This window comes from Triticum urartu, chromosome 7, assembly GCF_003073215.2.
Source record: "Triticum urartu cultivar G1812 chromosome 7, Tu2.1, whole genome shotgun sequence".
Taxonomy (NCBI): Eukaryota; Viridiplantae; Streptophyta; class Magnoliopsida; order Poales; family Poaceae; genus Triticum; species Triticum urartu.
The window spans coordinates 213,913,816-213,939,704 of record NC_053028.1 but is presented as its reverse complement, the minus strand read 5'-3'; positions in this window follow the sequence as shown (position 1 = coordinate 213,939,704).

Here is a 25,889-nt window from a genome sequence, read left to right as displayed (position 1 = left end):
TGTTGGAAATATGCCCTAGAGGCAATAATAAATTAGTTATTATTATATTTCCTTGTTCATGATAATCGTTTATTATCCATGCTATAATTGTATTGATAGGAAACTCAGATACATGTGTGGATACATAGACAACACCATGTCCCTAGTAAGCCTCTAGTTGACTAGCTCGTTGATCAATAGATGGTTACGGTTTCCTGACCATGGACATTGGATGTCATTGATAACGGGATCACATCATTAGGAGAATGATGTGATGGACAAGACCCAATCCTAAGCATAGCACTAGATCGTGTAGTTCGTATGCTAAAGCTTTTCTAATGTCAAGTATCATTTCCTTAGACCATGAGATTGTGCAACTCCCGGATACCGTAGGAGTGCTTTGGGTGTGCCAAACGTCACAACGTAACTGGGTGGCTATAAAGGTACATTACAGGTATCTCCGAAAGTGTCTGTTGGGTTGGCACGAATCGAGACTGGGATTTGTCACTCCGTGTAAACGGAGAGGTATCTCTGGGCCCACTCGGTAGGACATCATCATAATGTGCACAATGTGATCAAGGAGTTGATCACGGGATGATGTGTTACGGAACGAGTAAAGAGACTTGCCGGTAACGAGATTGAACAAGGTATAGGGATACCGACGATCGAATCTCGGGCAAGTACAATACCGCTAGACAAAGGGAATTGTATACGGGATTGATTAAGTCCTTGACATCGTGGTTCATCCGATGAGATCATCGTGGAACATGTGGGAGCCAACATGGGTATCCAGATCCCGCTGTTGGTGATTGACTGGAGAACGTCTCGGTCATGTCTGCATGGTTCCCGAACCCGTAGGGTCTACACACTTAAGGTTCGATGACGCTAGGGTTATAAAGGAAGTTTGTATGTGGTTACCGAATGTTGTTCGGAGTCCCGGATGAGATCCCGAACGTCACGAGGAGTTCCGGAATGGTCCGGAGGTAAATATTTATATATAGGAAGTCCTATTTCGGCCATCGGGACAAGTTTTGGGGTCATCGGCATTGTACCGGGACCACCGGAACGGTCCCGGGGGTCCACCGGGTGGGGCCACCTATCCCGGAGGGTCCCATGGGCTGAAGTGGGAAAGGGATCCAGCCCAAAGTGGGCTGGGGCGCCACTTTCCCCTAGGGCCCATGCGCCTAGTGTGGGGAAACCCTAAAGGAAGAGTCCTAGGAGGGGAAGGCACCTCCTAGGTGCCTTGGGGGGTAGGGAATCCTCCCTTGGCCGCCACCCCAAGGCCCATCTAGGGCTGCCGCCCCTCTAGGGGTGGGAACCCTAGAGGGGGCGCACCCTCCTCCCTCACCCCTATATATAGTGAGGCCTGGGGCTGCCCATAACACGCGATCTGATCTCTGCCTGTTGGTGCAACCCTCCCTCTCTTTCTCCTCATATCTCGCGGTGCTTGGCGAAGCCCTGCAGGGATTGCCACGCTCCTCCATCACCACCACGCCGTTGTGCTGCTGCTGGATGGAGTCTTCCTCAACCTCTCCCTCTCTCCTTGCTGGATCAAGGCATGGGAGACATCGTCGGGCTGTACGTGTGTTGAACGCGGAGGTGCCGTCCGTTCGGCACTAGGATCTCCGGTGATTTGAATCACGACGAGTACGACTCCATCAACCCCGTTCACTTGAACGTTTCCGCTTAGCGATCTACAAGGGTATGTAGATACACTCTCCTTCCCCTCGTTGCTGGTCTCTCCATAGATAGATCTTGGTGACACGTAGGAAAATTTTGAATTTCTGCTACGTTCCCCAACAGTGGCATCATGAGCTAGGTCTATGCGTAGTTTCTATGCACGAGTAGAACACAAAGTAGTTGTGGGAGTTGATTTTGTTCAATACGCTTGCCGTTACTAGTCTTATCTTGATTCGGCTGCATCGTGGGATGAAGCGGCCCGGACCGACCTTACACGTACTCTTACGTGAGACAGGTTCCACCGACTGACATGCACTAGTTGCATAAGGTGGCTAGCGGGTGCCAGTCTCTCCCACTTTAGTCGGATCGGATTCGATGAAAAGGGTCCTTATGAAGGGTAAATAGCAATTGGCATATCACGTTGTGGTTTTGCGTAGGTAAGAAACGTTCTTGCTAGAAACCCATAGCAGCCACGTAAAACATGCAAACAACAATTAGAGGACGTCTAACTTGTTTTTGCAGGGTATGCTATGTGATGTGATATGGCCAAAAGGATGTGATGAATGATATATGTGATGTATGAGATTGATCATGTTCTTGTAATAGGAATCACGACTTGCATGTCGATGAGTATGACAACCAGCAGGAGCCATAGGAGTTGTCTTTATTTATGACCTGCGTGTCAACATAAACGTCATGTAATTACTTTACTTTATTGCTAACCGGTAGCCATAGAAGTAGAAGTAATAGTTGGCGAGACAACTTCATGAAGACACGATGATGGAGATCATGATGATGGAGATCATGGTGTCATGCCGGTGACAAGATGATCATGGAGCCCCAAGATGGAGATCAAAGGAGCTATATGATATTGGCCATATCATGTCACTATTGTTTGATTGCATGTGATGTTTATCATGTTTATACATCTTATTTGCTTAGAACGACGGTAGTAAATAAGATGATCCCTTACAACAATTTCAAGAAGTGTTCTCCCCTAACTGTGCACCGTTGCTAAAGTTCGTCGTTTCGAAGCACCACGTGATGATCGGGTGTGATAGATCCTTACGTTCACATACAACGGGTGTAAGACAGTTTTACACATGCAAAACACTTTAGGGTTAACTTGACGAGCCTAGCATGTACAGACATGGCCTCGGAACACAGAAGACCGAAAGGTCGAGCATGAGTCGTATGGTAGATACGATCAACATGAAGATGTTCACCGATGATGACTAGTCCGTCTCACGTGATGATCGGACACGGCCTAGTTGACTCGGATCATGTAATCACTTAGATGACTAGAGGGATGTCTATCTGAGTGGGAGTTCATAAGATGAACTTGTTTATCCTGAACATAGTCAAAAGGTCTTCGCAAATTATGTCGTAGCTCGCGCTTCAGTTCTACTGTTTAGATATGTTCCTAGAGAAAATTTAGTTGAAAGTTGATAGTAGCAATTATGCGGACTAGGTCCGTAAACTGAGGATTGTCCTCATTGCTTCATAGAAGGCTTATGTCCTTAATGCACTGCTCAGTGTGCTGAACCTCGAACGTCGTCTGTGGATGTTGCGAACATCTGACATACACATTTTGATAACTACGTGATAGTTCAGTTAAACGGTTCAGAATTGAGGCACCAAAGACGTTTTTGAAACGTCGCAAAACATATGAGATGTTTTGAGGGCTGAAATTGGGATTTCAGGCTCGTGCCCACGTCAAGAGGTATAAGACCTCCGACGATTTTCTTAGCCTACAAACTAAGGAGAAAAGCTCAATTGTTGAACTTGTGCTCAGATTGTCTGAGTACAACAATCGCTTGAATCGAGTGGGAGTTGATCTTCCAGATGAGATAGTGATGTTTCTCCGAAGTCATTACCACCAAGCTGCTAGAGCTTCGTGATGAACTATAATATATCAGGGACATATATGATGATCCTTGAGATATTCGCGATGTTTGACACCACGAAAGTAGAAATCAAGAAGGAGCATCAATTGTTGATGGTTGGTGAAACCACTAGTTTCAAGAAGGGCAAGGGAACAAAGGGATACTTCATGAAACGGCAATTCAGCTGCTGCTCTAGTGAAGAAACCCAAGGGTGAACCCAAACCCGAGACTAAGTGCTTCTGTAATAAGGGGAACAGCCACTGGAGCAGAATTACCCAAGATACTTGGTAGATGAGAAGGCTGGCAAGGTCGATAGAAGTATATTGGATATACATTGTGTTGATGTGTACTTTACTAGTACTCCTAGTAGCACCAGGGTATTAGATACTGGTTCGGTTGCTAAGTGTTAGTAACACGAAATAAAAGCTACGGAATTAACGGAGACTAGCTAAAAGGTGAGCTGACGATATGTGTTGGAAGTATTTCTAATGTTGATATGATCAAGCATCGCACGCTCCCTCTACCATCGAGATTGGTGTTTGCGTTGAGCATAGACATGATTGGATTATGTCTATCGCAATACGGTTATTCATTTAAGGAGAATAATGGTTACTCTGTTTATTTGAATAATACCTTCAATGGTCTTACACCTAAAATGAATGGTTTATTGAATCTCGATCGTAGTGATACACATGTTCATGCCAAAAGATAGTAATGATAGTACCACCTACTTGTGGCACTGCCACTTAAGTCATATCGGTATAAAACGCATGAAGAAGCTCCATGTTGATGGATCTTTGGGCTCACTCGTTTTTGAAAAGTTTGAGACATGCGGACCATGTCTATTGGTGTATATGCATGAAGAAACTCCATGCAGATGGACCGTTTGAACTCACTTGTTTTTGAATCACTTGAGATATACAAATCATACCACATGGGCAAGATGACTGAAAGCCTCGGTTTCAGTAAAATGGAACCAGAAAGCAACTTGTTGGAAGAAATACATTTTGATGTGTGCAGTCCAATGAGTGTTGAGGCGTGTAGTGGATATCGTTATGTTCTTACTTCACAGATGATTTGAGTAGATGTTGAGTACATTTACTTGATAAATCACGAGTCTGAATTATTGAAAGGTTCAAGTAATTTCAGGGTGAAGTTGAAAGATCGTCGTGACAAGAGGATAAAAGATCTATGATATGATCATAGAGATGAATATCTGAATTACGAGTTTGGCACATAATTAAGACATTGTGGAAATTGTTTCACAACTAATACAGCCTGGAACACCATAGTGTGATGGTGTGTCTGAACATCATAACTGCACCCTATTGGATATGATGCATACCATGATGTCTCTTATCGAATTACCACAATAGTTTATGGGTTAGGCATTAGAGACAACCACATTCACTTTAAATAGGGCACCACGTAATTCCGATGAGATGACACCATATGAACTATGGTTTAGAGAAACCTAAGCTGTCATTTCTTAAAAGTTTGGGGCTGCGACGCTTATGTGAAAAGTTTCAGGATGATAAGATCGAACCCAAAGCGGATAAATGCATCTTCATAGGACACCCAAAAACAGTTGGGTATACCTCCTATCTCAGATTCGAAAGCAATAAGGGATTGTTTCTAGAATCGGGTCCTTTCTTGAGGAAAAGTTTCTCTCGAAAGAATTGAGTGGGAGGGTGGTGGAGACTTGATGAGGTTATTGAACCGTTACTTCAACTAGTGTATAGCAGGGCACAAAGAGTTGTTCCTGTGGCACCTACACCAATTGAAGTGGAAGCTTATGATATTGATCATGAGACTTCGGATCAAGTCACTCCCAAACCTCGTAGGATGACAAGGATACATACTACTTCAGAGTGGTACGTAATCCTGTCTTGGAAGTCATGTTGCTAACAACAATGAACCTACAAGCTATGGAGAAGCGATGGTGGGCCCAGATTCTGATAAATGGCTCGAGGCCATATAATCCGAGAGAGGATCCATATATGAAAACAAAGTGTAGACTTTGGAAGAACTACTTGATGGTCGTAAGGCTGTTAGGTACAGATGGATTTTAAAAGGAATACGGACAATGATGGTAAATGTCACCATTAAGAAAGCTCGACTTATCGTTAAGATGTTTTCCGACAAGTTCAAGGAGTTAACTACGATGAGACTTTCTCACCCGTAGCGATGCTAAGAGTCTGTTAGAATTATATTAGCGATTACTGCATTATTTATGAAATCTTGCAGATAGGATGTCAAAACATTGTTTCCTCAACTATTTTCTTGAGGAAAGGTTGTATGTGATACAACCGGAAGGTTTTGTCAATCCTGAAAGATGCTAATAAGTATGCAAAGCTCCAGCAATCCTTCTAAGGACTGGAGTAGGCATCTCGGAGTTGGAATGTATGCTTTGATGAGATGATCAAAGATTTTGGGTGTATACAAAGTTTATGAGAAACTTGTATTTCCAAAGAAGTGAGTGGGAGCACTATAGAATTTCTGATAAATATATGTTGACATATTGTTGATCAGAAATGACGTAGAATTTCTGGAAAGCATATAGGGTTATTTGGAAAGTGTTTTTCAATGGAAAGCCTGGATTAAGCTACTTGAGCATTGAGCATCAAGATCTATAAGGATAGATCAAAACGCTTAAATGGTACTTTCAAATGAGCACATTCCTTGACATGATCTTGAAGGTGTTCAAGATGAATCAGTCAAAGAAGGAGTTCTTGCCTGAGTTGTAAGGTATGAAGTTAAGACTTAAAGCTCGACCACGGCAGAATAGAGAGAAAGGAGGAAGGTCGTCCCCTATGCTTAAGACATAGGCTCTACAGTATGCTATGCTGTGTACCGCACCTGAAGTGTGCCTTGCCATGAGTCAGTCAAGGGGTACAAGAGTGATCCAAGAATGGATCACAGGACAGCGGTCAAAGTTATCCTTAGTAACTAGTGGACTAAGGAATTTTCTCGATTATGGAGGTGGTAAAAGAGTTCGTCGTAAAGGGTTGCGTCGATGCAAGCTTAACACCTATCCGGATAGCTCTGAATAGAGATACAGGATACGTATAATGGAGCAACAATTTAAAATAGCTCCAAGTAGAACAGTTATTTGAAATGGCTCCAAATAGAGCGTGGTAGCTGCATCTAGGAGATGACATAAAGATTTGTAAAGCACACACGGATCTGAAAGGTTCAGACCCGTTGACTAAAACCTCTCTCACAAGCAACATGATCAAACCCAGAACTCATTGAGTGTTAATCACATAGTGATTTGAACTAGATTATTGACTCTAGTAAACTCTTTGGATGTTGGTTACATGGCGATGTGACCTGTGAGTGTTAATCACATGGCGATGTGAACTAGATTATTGACTCTAGTGCAAGTGGGAGACTGTTGGAAATATGCCCTAGAGGTAATAATAAATTAGTTATTATTATATTTCCTTGTTCATGATAATCGTTTATTATCCATGCTATAATTGTATTGATAGGAAACTCAGATACATGTGTGGATACATAGACAACACCATGTCCCTAGTAAGCCTCTAGTTGACTAGCTCGTTGATCAATAGATGGTTACGGTTTCCTGACCATGGACATTGGATGTCATTGATAACGGGATCACATCATTAGGAGAATGATGTGATGGACAAGACCCAATCCTAAGCATAGCACTAGATCGTGTAGTTCGTATGCTAAAGCTTTTCTAATGTCAAGTATCATTTCCTTAGACCATGAGATTGTGCAACTCCCGGATACCGTAGGAGTGCTTTGGGTGTGCCAAACGTCACAACGTAACTGGGTGGCTATAAAGGTACATTATAGGTATCTCTGAAAGTGTCTGTTGGGTTGGCACGAATCGAGACTGGGATTTGTCACTCCGTGTAAACGGAGAGGTATCTCTGGGCCCACTCGGTAGGACATCATCATAATGTGCACAATGTGATCAAGGAGTTGATCACGGGATGATGTGTTACGGAACGAGTAAAGAGACTTGCCGGTAACGAGATTGAACAAGGTATAGGGATACCGACGATCGAATCTCGGGCAAGTACAATACCGCTAGACAAAGGGAATTGTATACGGGATTGATGAATCCTCGACATCGTGGTTCATCCGATGAGATCATCGTGGAACATGTGGGAGCCAACATGGGTATCCAGATCCCGCTGTTGGTTATTGACCGGAGAACGTCTCGGTCATGTCTGCATGTCTCCCGAACCCGTAGGGTCTACACACTTAAGGTTCGATGACGCTAGGGTTTGTAGAGATATAAGTATGCGGTAACCCGAAAGTTGTTCGGAGTCCCGGATGAGATCCCGGACGTCACGAGGAGTTCCGGAATGGTCCGGAGGTAAGATTTATATATAGGAAGTCTATTTCGGCCATCGGGACAAGTTTCGGGGTCATCGGTATTGTACCGGGACCACCGGAAGGGTCCCGGGGGTCCACCGGGTGGGGCCACCTATCCCGGAGGGTCCCATGGGCTGAAGTGGGAAGGGATCCAGCCCAAAGTGGGCTGGGGCGCCACTTTCCCCTAGGGCCCATGCGCCTAGTGTGGGGAAACCCTAAAGGAAGAGTCCTAGGAGGGGAAGGCACCTCCTAGGTGCCTTGGGGGGGAGGGAATCCTCCCTTGGCCGCCACCCCAAGCCCATCTAGGGCTGCCGCCCCTCTAGGGGTGGGAACCCTAGAGGGGGCGCACCCTCCTCCCTCTCCCCTATATATAGTGAGGCCTGGGGCTGCCCATAACACGCGATCTGATCTCTGCCTGTTGGTGCAGCCCTCCCTCTCTTTCTCCTCATATCTCGCGGTGCTTGGCGAAGCCCTGCAGGATTGCCACGCTCCTCCATCACCACCACGCCGTTGTGCTGCTGCTGGATGGAGTCTTCCTCAACCTCTCCCTCTCTCCTTGCTGGATCAAGGCGTGGGAGACGTCACCGGGCTGTACGTGTGTTGAACGCGGAGGTGCCGTCCGTTCGGCACTTAGGATCATCGGTGATTTGAATCACGACGAGTACGACTCCATCAACCCCGTTCACTTGAACGCTTCCGCTTAGCGATCTACAAGGGTATGTAGATGCACTCTCCTTCCCCTCGTTGCTGGTCTCTCCATAGATAGATCTTGGTGACACGTAGGAAAATTTTGAATTTCTGCTACGTTCCCCAACAGAGGGCACCCCTTAGACACACAAGTTGATCCACGTGATCATATTCTTAGCCGTGTGCGGTGCCCCCTTCCACCATAGTCCTCGATAATATTGTAGCGGTGCTTAGGCGAAGCCCTGAGCGGTAGAACATCAAGATCGTCACCACGCCGTCGTGCTACGAACTCTTCCCCGACACTTTGCTGGATCGGAGTCCGGGGATCGTCATCGAGCTGAACGTGTGCTAAAACTCGGAGGTGCCGTAGTTTCGGTGCTTGATCGGTCGGGCCGTGAAGACGTACGACTACATCAACCGCGTTGTCATAACGCTTCCGATGTCGTCTAAGGGTACATAGATCACACTCTCCCCTCTCGTTGCTATGCATCACATGATCTTGCGTGTGCGTAGGAAATTTTTGAAATTACTACGTTCCCCAACAGTGGTATCAGAGCCTAGGTTTTATATGTTGATGTTATATGCACGAGTAGAACACAAGTGAGTTGTGGGCGATATAAGTCATACTGCTTACCAGCATGTCATACTTTGGTTCGGCGGTATTGTTGGACGAAGCGGCCCGGACCGACATTACGCGTACGCTTACGCGAGACCGGTTCTCCCGACGTGCTTTGCACATAGGTGGCTTGCGGGTGACAGTTTCTCCAACTTTAGTTGAACCGAGTGTGGCTACGCCCGGTCCTTGTGAAGGTTAAAACAGCACCAACTTGACAAACTATCGTTGTGGTTTTGATGCGTAGGTAAGATTGGTTCTTGCTTAAGCCCGTAGCAGCCACGTAAAACTTGCAACAACAAAGTAGAGGACGTCTAACTTGTTTTTGCAGGGCATGTTGTGATGTGATATGGTCAAGACATGATGCTAAATTTTATTGTATGAGATGATCATGTTTTGTAACCGAGTTATCGGCAACTGGCAGGAGCCATATGGTTGTCGCTTTATTGTATGCAATGCAATCGCGCTGTAATGCTTTACTTTATCACTAAGCGGTAGCGATAGTCGTGGAAGCATAAGATTGGCGAGACGACAACGATGCTACGATGGAGATCAAGGTGTCGCGCCGGTGACGATGGTGATCACGACGGTGCTTCGAAGATGGAGATCACAAGCACAAGATGATGATGGCCATATCATATCACTTATATTGATTGCATGTGATGTTTATCTTTTATGCATCTTATCTTGCTTTGATTGACGGTAGCATTATAAGATGATCTCTCACTAATTATCAAGAAGTGTTCTCCCTGAGTATGCACCGTTGCGAAAGTTCTTCGTGCTGAGACACCACGTGATGATCGGGTGTGATAGGCTCTACGTTCAAATACAACGGGTGCAAAACAGTTGCACACGCGGAATACTCAGGTTATACTTGACGAGCCAAGCATATACAGATATGGCCTCGGAACACGGAGACCGAAAGGTCGAGCGTGAATCATATAGTAGATATGATCAACATAGTGATGTTCACCAATGAAACTACTCCATCTCACGTGATGATCGGACATGGTTTAGTTGATTTGGATCACGTAATCACTTAGAGGATTAGAGGGATGTCTATCTAAGTGGGAGTTCTTTAAGTAAATTAATTGAACCTAAATTTATCATGAAACTTAGTACCTGATAGTATCTTGCTTGTTTATGCTTGATTGTAGATAGATGGCTCGTGCTGTTGTTCCATTGAATTTTAATGCGTTCCTTGAGAAAGCAAAGTTGAAAGATGATGGTAGCAATTACACGGACTGGGTCCGTAACTTGAGGATTATCCTCATTGCTGCACAGAAGAATTACGTCCTGGAAGCACCGCTGGGTGCCAGGCCTGCTGCTGGAGCAACACCAGATGTTATGAACGTCTGGCAGAGCAAAGCTGATGACTACTCGATAGTTCAGTGTGCCATGCTTTACGGCTTAGAATCGGGACTTCAACGACGTTTTGAACGTCATGGAGCATATGAGATGTTCCAGGAGTTGAAGTTAATATTTCAAGCAAATGCCCGGATTGAGAGATATGAAGTCTCCAATAAGTTCTATAGCTGCAAGATGGAGGAGAACAGTTCTATCAGTGAGCATATACTCAAAATGTCTGGGTATAATAATCACTTGATTCAATTGGGAGTTAACCTTCCAGATGATTGCGTCATTGACAGAATTCTCCAATCACTGCCACCAAGCTACAAGAGCTTCGTGATGAACTATAATATGCAAGGGATGAATAAGACTATTCCCGAGCTCTTCGCAATGCTGAAAGCTGCGGAGGTAGAAATCAAGAAGGAGCATCAAGTGTTGATGGTCAACAAGACCACTAGTTTCAAGAAAAAGGGCAAAGGGAAGAAGAAGGGGAACTTCAAAAAGAACAGCAAGCAAGTTGCTACTCAAGAGAAGAAACCAAACCTGGACCTAAGCCTGAAACTGAGTGCTTCTACTGCAAGCAGACTGGTCACTGGAAGCGGAACTGCCCCAAGTATTTGGCGGATAAGAAGGATGGCAAGGTGAACAAAGGTATATGTGATATACATGTTATTGATGTGTACCTTACTAATGCTCGCAGTAGCACCTGGGTATTTGATACTGGTTCTGTTGCTAATATTTGCAACTCGAAACAGGGACTACGGATTAAGCGAAGATTGGCTAAGGACGAGGTGACGATGCGCGTGGGAAACGGTTCCAAAGTCGATGTGATCGCGGTCGGCACGCTACCTCTACATCTACCTTCGGGATTAATATTAGACCTAAATAATTGTTATTTGGTGCCAGCGTTAAGCATGAACATTATATCTGGATCTTGTTTGATGCGAGACGGTTATTCATTTAAATCTGAGAATAATGGTTGTTCTATTTATATGAGTAATATCTTTTATGGTCATGCACCCTTAAAGAGTGGTCTATTTTTATTGAATCTCGATAGTAGTGACACACATATTCATAGTGTTGAAGCCAAAAGATGCAGAGTTGATAATGATAGTGCAACTTATTTGTTGGCACTTGTTGGAAATATGCCCTAGAGGCAATAATAAAAGCATTATTATTATATTTCTTTGTTCATGATAATTGTCTTTATTCATGCTATAATTGTATTATCCGGAAATCGTAATACATGTGTGAATAATAGACACCAACATGTCCCTAGTAAGCCTCTAGTTGACTAGCTCGTTAATCAACAGATAGTCATGGTTTCCTGACTATGGACATTGGATGTCATTGATAACGAGATCACATCATTAGGAGAATGATGTGATGGACAAGACCCAATCCTAAGCATAGCGCAAGATCGTGTAGTTCGTTTGCTAGAGCTTTTCCAATGTCAAGTATCTTTTCCTTTGACCATGAGATCGTGTAACTCCTGGATACCATAGGAGTGCTTTGGGTGTACCAAACGTCACAACGTAACTGGGTGACTATAAAGGTGCACTACAGGTATCTCCGAAAGTGTCTGTTGGGTTGACACGGATCAAGACAGGGATTTGTCACTCCGTATGACGGAGAGGTATCACTGGGCCCACTCGGTAATGCATCATCATAATGAGCTCAAAGTGACCAAGTGTCTGGTCACGGGATCATGCATTACGGTACGAGTAAAGTGACTTGCCGGTAACGAGATTGAACAAGGTATTGGGATACCGACGATCGAATCTCGGGCAAGTAACATACCGATTGACAAAGGGAATTGCATACGGGTTTGCTTGAATCCTCGACATCGTGGTTCATCCGATGAGATCATCGTGGAGCTTGTGGGAGCCAACATGGGTATCCAGATCACGCTGTTGGTTATTGACCGGAGAGCGATCTCGGTCATGTCTACATGTCTCCCGAACCCGTAGGGTCTACACACTTAAAGTTCGGTGACGCTAGGGTTGTAGGGATATGTATATGCAGTAATCCGAATGTTGTTCCGAGTCCCGGATGAGATCCCGGACGTCACGAGGAGTTCCGGAATGGTCCGGAGGTAAAGAATTATATATAGGAAGTACTATTTCGGCTATCGGGACAAGTTTCGGGGTTATCGGTATTGTACCGGGACCACCAGAAGGGTCCCGGGGGCCCACCGGGTGGGGCCACCTGTCCCGGGGGGCCACATGGGCTGTAGGGGGTGCGCCTTGGCATACATGGGCCAAGGGCACCAGCCCCAAGAGGCCCATGCGCCTAGGGTTACAAGGGGAAAGAGTCCTAGGAGGGGAACGCACCTCCTAGGTGCCTTGGGGGGAGGGAAACCCCCCTTGGCCGCCGCCCCACCCTAGGAGATTGGATCTCCTAGGGCTGGCGCCCCCCCCTTGGCCCTCCTATATATAGTGGGGGAAGGAGGGCTTTCATCCCATGCTTTTGGTTGCCTCCTTCTCCCTCTCCAACACTTCCTCCTCCTCCATAGCGCTTGGCGAAGCCCTGACGGAGTACTGCAGCTCCATCATCACCACGCCGTCGTGCTGCTGCTGGTGCCATCTCCCTCAACCTCTCCTTCCCCCTTGCTGGATCAAGAAGGAGACGTGACTGTTCCGTTCGTGTGTTGAACGCGGAGGTGCCGTCCGTTCGGTGCTAGGATCTTCGGTGATTCCAATCACGTCGAGTACGACTCCCTCATCCACGTTCTTTGAACGCTTCCGCTCGCGATCTACAAGGTACGTAGATGCATCTAATCACTCGTTGCTAGATGAACTCCTAGATGGATCTTGGTGAAATCGTAGGAAAATTTTTGTTTTTTGCTACGTTCCCCAACAGTGGCATCATGAGCTAGGTCTATGCGTAGTTCTTCTTGCGCGAGTAGAACACAATTTGTTGTGGGCGTAGATGTTGTCAACTTTCTTGCTGCTACTAGTCTTATCTTGCTTCAACGGTATTGTGGGATGAAGCGGCCCGGACCAACCTTACACGTATGCTTACGTGAGACTGGTTCCACCGACTAACATGCACTTCTTGCATAAGGTGGCTGGCGGGTGTCTGTCTCTCCTACTTTAGTTGGAGCGGATTCGATGAAAAGGGTCCTTATGAAGGGTAAATAGAAGTTGACAAATCACGTTGTGGCTTTCACGTAGGTAAGAAAACGTTCTTGCTAGAACCCTACTTCAGCCACGTAAAACTTGCAACAACAATTAGAGGACGTCTAACTTGTTTTTGCAGCAAGTGCTTTGTGATATGATATGGCCAAAGTTGTGATGAATGATGAATGATCTATATGTGATGTATGAGATGTTCATGCTATTGTAATAGGAATCATGACTTGCATGTCGATGAGTATGACAACCGGCAGGAGCCATAGGAGTTGTCTTTATTTTATATGACCTGCGTGTCATTGAGGACGCCATGTAAATTACTTTACTTTATTGCTAAACGCGTTAGCCATAGTAGTAGAAGTAATAGTTGGCGAGCAACTTCATGGAGACACAATGATGGAGATCATGGTGTCATGCCGGTGACAAGATGATCATGGAGCCCCAAGATGGAGATCAAAGGAGCTGTGTGATATTGGCCATATCATGTCACTATTATTATTTGATTGCATGTGATGTTTATCATGTTTTGCATCTTGTTTGCTTAGAACGACGGTAGTAAATAAGATGATCCCTTACAACAATTTCAAGAAGTGTTCTCCCCTAACTGTGCACCGTTGCTAAAGTTCGTCGTTTCGAAGCACCACGTGATGATCGGGTGTGATAGATCCTTACGTTCACATACAACGGGTGTAAGACAGTTTTACACATGCAAAACACTTAGGGTTAACTGACGAGCCTAGCATGTACAGACATGGCCTCGGAACACAGAGACCGAAAGGTCGAACACGAGTCGTATAGAAGATACGATCAACATGAAGATGTTCACCGACGATGACTAGTCCGTCTCACGTGATGATCGGACACGGCCTAGTCGACTCGGATCGTGTAACACTTAGATGACTAGAGGGATGTCTATCTAAGTGGGAGTTCATTGAATAATTTGATTAGATGAACTTAATTATCATGAACTTAGTCTAAAATCTTTACAATATGTCTTGTAGATCAAATGGCCAACGTAGTCCTCAACTTCAACGCGTTCCTAGAGAAAACCAAGCTGAAAGACGATGGCAGCAACTATACGGACTGGGTCCGGAACCTGAGGATCATCCTCATAGCTGCCAAGAAAGATTATGTCCTACAAGCACCGCTAGGTGATCCACCCGTCCCACAGAACCAAGACGTTATGAACGCTTGGCAGACACGTGCTGATGACTACTCCCTCGTTCAGTGCGGCATGCTTTACAGCCTAGAGCCGGGGCTCCAAAAGCGTTTTGAGAGACATGGAGCATATGAGATGTTCGAAGAGCTGAAAATGGTTTTTCAAGCTCATGCCCGGATCGAGAGATATGAAGTCTCCGATAAATTCTTCAGCTGTAAGATGGAGGAAAATAGTTCTGTCAGTGAGCACATACTCACTATGTCTGGGTTACATAACCGCTTGACTCAGCTGGGAGTTAATCTCCCGGATGATGCGGTCATTGACAGAATCCTCCAGTCGCTTCCACCAAGCTACAAGAGCTTTCTGATGAACTTCAATATGCAGGGGATGGAAAAGACCATTCCTGAAGTATTTGCTATGCTGAAATCAGCGGAGGTAGAAGTCAAGAAGGAACATCAAGTGTTGATGGTGAATAAGACCACTAAGTTCAAGAAGGGCAAGGGTAAAAAGAACTTCAAGAAGGACGGCAAGGAAGTTGCCACGCCCGGCAAGCAAGCTGCCGGGAAGAAGTCAAAGAATGGACCCAAGCCTGAGACGGAGTGCTTTTATTGCAAAGGGAAGGGTCACTGGAAACGGAACTGCCCCAAATACTTAGCGAACAAGAAGGCCGGCAACACCAAAGGTATATTTGATATACATGTAATTGATGTGTACCTTACCAGTACTCGTAGTAACTCCTGGGTATTTGATACCGGTGCCGTTGCTCATATTTGTAACTCACAGCAGGAGCTGCGGAATAAGCGGAGACTGGCGAAGGACGAGGTGATGATGCGCGTCGGGAACGGTTCCAAGGTCGATGTGATCGCCGTCGGCACGCTACCTCTACATTTACCTACGGGATTAGTTATAAACCTCAATAATTGTTATTTAGTGCCAAGTTTGAGCATGAACATTGTATCAGGATCTCGTTTAATACGAGATGGCTACTCATTTAAATCCGAGAATAATGGTTGTTCTATTTATATGAGAGATATGTTTTATGGTCATGCTCCGATGGTCAATGGTTTATTCTTAATGAATCTCGAGCGTAATGCTACACATATTCATAGTGTGAGTACCAAAAGATGTAAAGTTGATAATGATAGTCCCACATACTTGTGGCACTGCCGCCTTGGTCACATAGGTGTCAAACGCATGAAGAAGCTCCATGCAGATGGACTTTTAGAGTCTCTTGATTATGAATCATTTGACACGTGCGAACCATGACTCATGGGAAAAATGACCAAGACTCCGTTCTCAGGAACAATGGAGCGAGCAACCAACTTATTGGAAATCATACATACTGATGTGTGCGGTCCAATGAGTGTTGAGGCTCGCGGTGGCTATCGTTATGTTCTCACCCTCACTGATGATTTGAGTAGATATGGGTATATCTACTTAATGAAACACAAGTCTGAAACCTTTGAAAAGTTCAAGGAATTTCAGAGTGAGGTTGAGAATCAACGTGACAGGAAAATCAAGTTTCTATGATCAGATCGTGGAGGAGAATACTTGAGTCACGAATTTGGCACACACTTAAGAAAATGTGGAATAGTTTCACAACTCACGCCGCCTGGAACACCTCAGCGTAATGGTGTGTCCGAACATCGTAATCGCACTCTATTAGATATGGTACGATCTATGATGTCTCTTACCGATTTACCGCTATCCTTTTGGGGCTATGCTTTAGAGACTGCCGCATTCACTTTAAATAGGGCTCCGTCGAAATCCGTTGAGACGACACCATATGAATTATGGTTTGGGAAGAAATCTAAGCTGTCGTTTCTAAAAGTTTGGGGATGCGATGCTTATGTCAAGAAACTTCAACCTGAAAAGCTCGAACCCAAGTCGGAAAAATGCGTCTTCATAGGATACCCTAAAGAAACTATTGGGTATACCTTCTACCTCAGATCCGAAGGCAAGATCTTTGTTGCCAAGAATGGGTCCTTTCTAGAGAAAGAGTTTCTCTCGAAAGAAGTAAGTGGGAGGAAAGTAGAACTTGATGAAGTATTACCTCTTGAATCGGAAAATGGCGCAACTCAAGAAAATGTTCCTGAGGTGCCTGCACCGACTAGAGAGGAAGTTAATGATGATGATCAAGATACTTCTGATCAAGCTCCTACTGAAATTCGAAGGTCCACAAGGACATGTTTCGCACCAGAGTGGTACGGCAACCCTGTCTTGGAAGTCATGGTGTTAGACAACGGTGAACCTTCGAACTATGAAGAAGCGATGGCGGGTCCGGATTTCGACAAATGGCTAGAAGCCATGAAATCTGAGATAGGATCCATGTATGAAAATGAAGTATGGACTTTGACTGACTTGCCCGTTGAACGGCGAGCCATAGGAAATAAATGGATCTTTAAGAAGAAGACAGACGCGGTTGGTAATGTGACCATCTATAAAGCTCGGCTTGTCGCTAAGGGTTATCGACAAGTTCAAGGAGTTGACTACGATGAGACTTTCTCACCGGTGGCGAAGCTAAAGTCCGTCCGAATCATGTTAGCAATTGCCGCGTTCTACGATTATGATATATGGCAAATGGACGTCAAAACGGCATTCCTTAATGGTATCCTTAAGGAAGAGTTGTATATGATGCAGCCGGAAGGTTTTGTCGATCCTAAGAATGCTAACAAGGTGTGCAAGCTCCAACGCTCGATTTATGGGCTGGTGCAAGCATCTCGGAGTTGGAACATTCGCTTTGATGAGATGATCAAAGCGTTTGGGTTTACGCAGACTTATGGAGAAGCCTGCGTTTACAAGAAAGTGAGTGGGAGCTCTGTAGCATTTCTCATACTATATGTAGATGACATACTTTTGATGGGAAATGATATAGAACTCTTGGACAGCATCAAGGCCTACTTGAATAAGAGTTTTTCAATGAAGGACCTTGGAGAAGTTGCTTATATATTAGGCATCAAGATCTATAGAGATAGATCAAGACGCCTCATAGGTCTTTCACAAAGCACATACCTTGATAATATTTTGAAGAAGTTCAAAATGGATCAGTCCAAGAAAGGGTTCTTGCCTGTTTTGCAAGGTGTGAGATTGAGCTCAGCTCTATGCCCGACCACGGCAGAAGATATAGAAGAGATGAGTGTCATCCCCTATGCCTCAGCCATAGGTTCTATTATGTATGCCATGCTGTGTACCAGACCTGATGTAAACCTTGCCGTAAGTTTGGTAGGAAGGTACCAAAGTAATCCCGGCAAGGAACACTGGACAGCGGTCAAGAATATCCTGAAGTACCTGAAAAGGACTAAGGAAATGTTTCTCGTTTATGGAGGTGACGAAGAGCTCGTCGTAAAGGGTTACGTCGACGCTAGCTTCGACACAGATCTGGATGACTCTTAAGTCACAAACCGGATATGTGTATATTTTGAATGGTCGGGCAGTAAGCTAGTGCAGTTGCAAGCAAGGCGTCGTGGCGGGATCTACATGTGAAGCGGAGTACATGGCAGCCTCGGAGGCAGCACATGAAGCAATATGGGTGAAGGAGTTCATCACCGACCTAGGAGTCATACCCAATGCGTCGGGGCCAATCAAACTCTTTTGTGACAACACTGGAGCTATTGCACTTGCCAAGGAGCCCAGGTTTCACAAGAAGACAAGGCACATCAAGCGTCGCTTCAACTCCATTCGTGAAAATGTTCAAGATGGAGACATAGAGATTTGTAAAGTACATACGGACCTGAATGTAGCAGATCCGTTGACTAAACCTCTCCCTAGGGCAAAACATGATCAACACCAGAATTCCATGGGTGTTCGATTCATCACAATGTAACTAGATTATTGACTCTAGTGCAAGTGGGAGACTGTTGGAAATATGCCCTAGAGGCAATAATAAAAGCATTATTATTATATTTCTTTGTTCATGATAATTGTCTTTATTCATGCTATAATTGTATTATCCGGAAATCGTAATACATGTGTGAATAATAGACACCAACATGTCCCTAGTAAGCCTCTAGTTGACTAGCTCGTTGATCAACAGATAGTCATGGTTTCCTGACTATGGACATTGGATGTCATTGATAACGAGATCACATCATTAGGAGAATGATGTGATGGACAAGACCCAATCCTAAGCATAGCACAAGATCGTGTAGTTCGTATGCTAAAGCTTTTCTAATGTCAAGTATCATTTCCTTAGACCATGAGATTGTGCAACTCCCGGATACCGTAGGAGTGCTTTGGGTGTGCCAAACGTCACAACGTAACTGGGTGGCTATAAAGGTACATTATAGGTATCTCTGAAAGTGTCTGTTGGGTTGGCACGAATCGAGACTGGGATTTGTCACTCCGTGTAAACGGAGAGGTATCTCTGGGCCCACTCGGTAGGACATCATCATAATGTGCACAATGTGATCAAGGAGTTGATCACGGGATGATGTGTTACGGAACGAGTAAAGAGACTTGCCGGTAACGAGATTGAACAAGGTATAGGGATACCGACGATCGAATCTCGGGCAAGTACAATACCGCTAGACAAAGGGAATTGTATACGGGATTGATTAAGTCCTTGACATCGTGGTTCATCCGATGAGATCATCGTGGAACATGTGGGAGCCAACATGGGTATCCAGATCCCGCTGTTGGTTATTGATTGGAGAACGTCTCGGTCATGTCTGCATGTCTCCCGAACCCGTAGGGTCTACACACTTAAAGTTCGGTGACGCTAGGGTTATAAAGGTGTAAGGATATGTATATGCAGTAACCCGAATGTTGTTCGGAGTCCCGGATGAGATCCCGGACGTCACGAGGAGTTCCGGAATGGTCCGGAGGTAAAGAATTATATATAGGAAGTGCTGTTTCGGCCATCGGGACAAGTTTCGGGGTTATCGGTATTGTACCGGGACCACCGGAAGGGTCCCGGGGGCCCACCAGGTGGGTCCACCTGTCCCGGGGGGCCACATGGGCTCTAGGGGGTGCGCCTTGGCCTACATGGGCCAAGGGCACCAGCCCCAAGAGGCCCATGCGCCTAGGGTTACAAGGGGAAGAGTCCTAGGAGGGGAAGGCACCTCCTAGGTGCCTTGGGGGGGAGGGAAACCCCCTTGGCCGCACCCCCCTAGGAGATTAGATCTCCTAGGGCCGGCGCCCCCCCCTTGGCCCTCCTATATATAGTGGGGTAAGGAGGGCTTTTCATCCACGCCTTTGGTTGCCTCCTTCTCCCTCTCCAACACCTCCTCCTCCTCCATAGCGCTTGGCGAAGCCCTGCGGAGTACTGCAGCTCCATCATCACCACGCCGTCGTGCTGCTGCTGGTGCCATCTCCCTCAACCTCTCCTTCCCCCTTGCTGGATCAAGAAGAAGGAGACGTGGCTGTTCCGTACGTGTGTTGAACGCGGAGGTGCCGTCCGTTCGGTGCTAGGATCTTCGGTGATTCGAATCACGTCGAGTACGACTCCCTCATCCACGTTCTTTGAACGCTTCCGCTCGCGATCTACAAGGTACGTAGATGCATCTAATCACTCGTTGCTAGATGAACTCCTAGATGGATCTTGGTGAAACCGTAGGAAAATTTTTGTTTTCTGCTACGTTCCCCCAACAGCACTGCCGTTTAGGTCATATCGGTGTAAAGCGCATGAAGAAACTCCATACTAATGGACTTTTGGAACCACTTGATTATGAATCACTTGGTACTTGTGAACCGTGCCTCATGGGCAAGATGACCAAAACACCGTTCTCCGGTACTATGGAGAGAGCAACAGATTTGTTGGAAATCATACATACAGATGTATGTGGTCTGATGAATATTGAGGCTCGTGGCGGATATTGTTATTTTCTCACCTTCACAGATGACTTAAGCAGATATGGGTATATCTACTTAATGAAACATAAGTCTGAAACGTTTGAAAAGTTCAAAGAATTTCAGAGTGAAGTTGAAAATCATTGTAACAAGAAAATAAAGTTTCTACGATCTGATCGTGGAGGAGAATATTTGAGTTACAAGTTTGGTGTACATTTGAAAAATTGTGGAATAGTTTCGCAACTCACGCCACCCGGAACACCACAGCGTAATGGTGTGTCCGAACGTCGTAATCGTACTTTACTAGATATGGTGCGATCTATGGTGTCTCTTACTGATTTACTGCTATCGTTTTGGGGATACGCTCTAGAGACGGCCGCATTCACGTTAAATAGGGCACCATCAAAATCCGTTGAGACGACGCCTTATGAACTGTGGTTTGGCAAGAAACCAAAGTTGTCGTTTCTGAAAGTTTGGGGCTGCGATGCTTATGTGAAAAAGTTTCAACCTGATAAGCTCGAACCCAAATCGGAGAAATGTGTCTTCATAGGATATCCAAAGGAGACTATTGGATACACCTTCTATCACAGATCCGAAGGCAAGACTTTTGTTGCTAAGTTCGAAAACTTTTTGGAGAAGGAGTTTCTCTCAAAAGAAGTGAGTGGGAGGAAAGTAGAACTTGACGAGGTAACTGTACCTGCTCCCTTATTGGAAAGTAGTGCATCACAGAAAACTATTTCAGTGACACCTACACCATTTAGTGAGGAAGCTAATGATGATGATCATGAAACTTCAGAACAAGATACTACTGAACCTCGTAGATCAACCAGAGTGAGATCCGCGCCAGAGTGGTACGGTAATCCAGTTCTGGAAGTCATGCTACTAGATCATGATGAACCTACAAACTATGAAGAAGCGATGGTGAGCCCAGATTCCACAAAATGGCTTGAAGCCATGAAATCTGAGATGGGATCCATGTATGAGAACAAAGTATGGACTTTGGTTGACTTGCCCGATGATCGGCAAGCAATTGAGAATAAATGGATCTTCAAGAAGAAGACTGACGCTGACGGAAATATTACTATCTACAAAGCTCGACTTGTCGCAAAAGGTTTTCGGCAAGTTCAAGGGATTGACTACGATGAGACCTTCTCACCCGTAGCGATGCTTAAATCTGTCTGAATCATGTTAGCAATTGCCGCATTTTATGATTATGAAATTTGGCAGATGGATGTAAAAACTGCATTCCTGAATGAATTTCTGGAAGAAGAGTTGTATATGATGCAACCAGAAGGTTTTGTCGATCCAAAGGGAGCTAACAAAGTGTGCAAGCTCCAGCGATCCATTTATGGACTGGTGCAAGCCTCTCGGAGTTGGAATAAACGCTTTGATAGTGTGATCAAAGCATTTGGTTTTATACAGACTTTTGGAGAAGCCTGTATTTACAAGAAAGTGAGTGGGAGCTCTATAGCATTTCTGATATTATATGTGGATGACATATTACTAATTGGAAATGATATAGAATTTCTGGACAGCATAAAGGGATACTTGAATAAGAGTTTTTCAATGAAAGACCTCGGTGAAGCTGCTTACATATTAGGCATTAAGATCTATAGAGATAGATCAAGACGCTTAATTGGACTTTCACAAAGCACATACCTTGACAAAGTTTTGAAGAAGTTCAAAATGGATCAAGCAAAGAAAGGGTTCTTGCCTGTGTTACAAGGTGTGAAGTTGAGTAAGACTCAATGCCCGACCACTGCAGAAGATAGAGAGAAAATGAAAGATGTTCCCTATGCTTCAGCCATAGGCTCTATCATGTATGCAATGCTGTGTACCAGACCTGATGTGTGCCTTGCTATAAGTCTAGCAGGGAGGTACCAAAGTGATCCAGGAGTGGATCACTGGACATCGGTCAAGAACATCCTGAAATACCTGAAAAGGACTAAGGATATGTTTCTCATATATGGAGGTGACAAAGAGCTCATCGTAAAAGGTTATGTTGATGCAAGCTTTGACACTGATCCGGACGATTCTAAATCGCAAATCGGATACGTGTTTATATTAAACGGTGGAGCTGTCAGTTGGTGCAGTTCTAAACAAAGCGTTGTAGCGGGATCTACATGTGAAGCGGAGTACATAGCTGCTTCGGAAGCAGTAAATGAAGGAGTCTGGATGAAGGAGTTCATATCCGATCTAGGTGTCATACCTAGTGCATCGGGTCCAATGAAAATCTTTTGTGACAATACTGGTGCAATTGCCTTGGCAAAGGAATCCAGATTTCACAAGAGAACCAAGCACATCAAAAGACACTTCAATTCCATCCGGGATCTAGTCCAGGTGGGAGACATAGAGATTTGCAAGATACATACGGATCTGAATGTTGCAGACCCGTTGAATAAGCCTCTTCCACGAGCAAAACATGATCAGCACCAAGGCTCCATGGGTGTTAGAATCATTACTGTGTAATCTAGATTATTGACTCTAGTGCAAGTGGGAGACTAAAGGAAATATGCCCTAGAGGCAATAATAAAGTTATTATTTATTTCCTTATATCATGATAAATGTTTATTATTCATGCTAGAATTGTATTAACCGGAAATATAATACATGTGTGAATACATAGACAAACAGAGTGTCACTAGTATGCCTCTACTTGACTAGCTCGTTAATCAAAGATGGTTATGTTTCCTAGCCATAAACAAAGAGTTGTTATTTGATTAACGGGATCACATCATTAGATGAATGATCTGATTGACATGACCCATTCCATTAGCTTAGCACCCGATCGTTTAGTATGTTGCTATTGCACAAACAGAGTGTCACTAGTATGCCTCTACTTGACTAGCTCGTTAATCAAAGATGGTTATGTTTCCTAGCCATAAACAAAGAGTTGTTATTTGATTAACGGGATCACATCATTAGATGAATGATCTGATTGACATGACCCATTCCATTAGCTTAGCACCCGATCGTTTAGTATGTTGCTATTGCTTTCTTCATGACTTATACATGTTCCTATGACTATGAGATTATGCAACTCCCGTTTGCCGGAGGAACACTTTGTGTGCTACCAAACGTCACAACGTAAATGGGTGATTATAAAGGTGCTCTACAGGTGTCTCCAAAGGTACATGTTGGGTTGGCGTATTTCGAGATTAGGATTTGTCACTCCGATTGTCGGAGAGGTATCTCTGGGCCCTCTCGGTAATACACATCACATAAGCCTTGCAAGCATTGCAACTAATGAGTTAGTTGTGAGATGATGTATTACAGAACGAGTAAAGAGACTTGCCGGTAACGAGATTGAACTAGGTATGGGATACCGACGATCGAATCTCGGGCAAGTAACATACCGATGACAAAGGGAACAACGTATGTTGTTATGCGGTCTGATCGATAAAGATCTTCGTAGAATATGTAGGAGCCAATATGAGCATCCAGGTTCCGCTATTGGTTATTGACCGGAGACGTGTCTCGATCATGTCTACATTGTTCTCGAACCCGTAGGGTCCGCACGCTTAAGGTTTCGATGACAGTTATATTATGAGTTTATGAGTTTTGATGTACCGAAGTTAGTTCGGAGTCCCGGATGTGATCACGGACATGAAGAGAGTCTCGAAATGGTCGAGACATAAAGATTGATATATTGGACGGCTATATTCGGACACCGGAAGTGTTCCGGGTGATTTCGGAGAAAACCGGAGAGCCGGAGGGTTACCGGACCCCCCCGGGAGAAGTAATGGGCCATATGAGCCTTAGTGGAGAGAGAGAGGGGCAGCCAAAGGTGGGCCGCGCGCCTCCTCCCCCCTGGTCCGAATTGGACTAGGAGAGGGGGGGGGGGCGGCGCCCCCCTTTCCCTCTCCCTTCCCACTTCTTTCCCCCTCCTAGTAGGAGTCCTACTCCTACTAGGAGGAGGACTCCTCCTTGGCGCGCCATAGAGGGCCGGCCGGCCTCCTCCCCTTGATCCTTTATATACAGGGGCAGAGGGCACCCCTTGACACACAAGTTGATCCACGTGATCATATTCTTAGCCGTGTGCGGTGCCCCCTTCCACCATAGTCCTCGATAATATTGTAGCGGTGCTTAGGCGAAGCCCTGCGATGGTAGTGCATCAAGATCGTCACCACGCCGTCATGCTGACGGAACTCTTCCCCGACACTTTGCTGGATCAGAGTCCGGGGATCGTCATCGAGCTGAACGTGTGCTAGAACTCGGAGGTGCCGTAGTTTCGGTGCTTGATCGGTCGGGTCGTGGAGACGTACGGCTACATCAACCAAACGCTTCCGTTGTCGATCTACAAGGGTACGTAGATCACACTCTCCCCTCTCGTTGCTATGCATCACCATGATCTTGCGTGTGTGTAGGAATTTTTTTGAAATTACTACGTTCCCCAACAGTTGTACCCTCTACTTGAACATGGTGCTTTATGCTTCATATTATTATCCAATGATGTGTTTCCATCCTATGATGTCTGATTAGATTTTCATTGTCCTATCGGTGGTTGATGAATTGCTATGATTGATTTAATTTGCTTGTGGTTATGTTGCTATCCTTTGGTGCCCATCATATGATTGCGTGCGTGTATCACACCCTAGGGTTAGTTGTATGTTGATAGGACTATGTATTGGAGGGCAAGAGTGACAGAAGCTTCAACCTAGCATAGAAATTGATGCATACAGGATTGAAGGGGGGACCAATATATCTTAATGCTATGGTTGGGTTTTACCTTAATGAACATTAGTAGTTGCGGATGCTTGCTAATAGTTCCAATCATAAGTGCATAGAATTCCAAGTCAGGGATGACATGCTAGCGGTGGCCTCTCCCACATAATACTTGCTATCGGTCTAGTAAAGTAGTCAATTGCTTAGGGGCAATTTCGCAACTCCTACCACCACTTTTCCACACTCGCTATATTTACTTTATTGTTTCTTTATCTAAACAGCCCCTACTTTTTATTTACGTACTCTTTATTATCTTGCAAACCTATCCAACAACACCTACAAAGTACTTCTAGTTTCATACTTGTTCTAGGTAAAGTGAACGTCAAGCGTGCGTAGAGTTGTATTGGTGGTCGATAGAACTTGAGGGAATATTTGTTATACCTTTAGCTCCTCGTTGGGGTCGACACTCTTACTTATCGAAAACTGTTGCGATCCCCTATACTTGTGGGTTATCAAGGTATTACTATCGTTCCAAATGATAAAGATGAGTTGATCCCGCAAAGAATTATTACAGGTTGTAGGATGGTAATTGA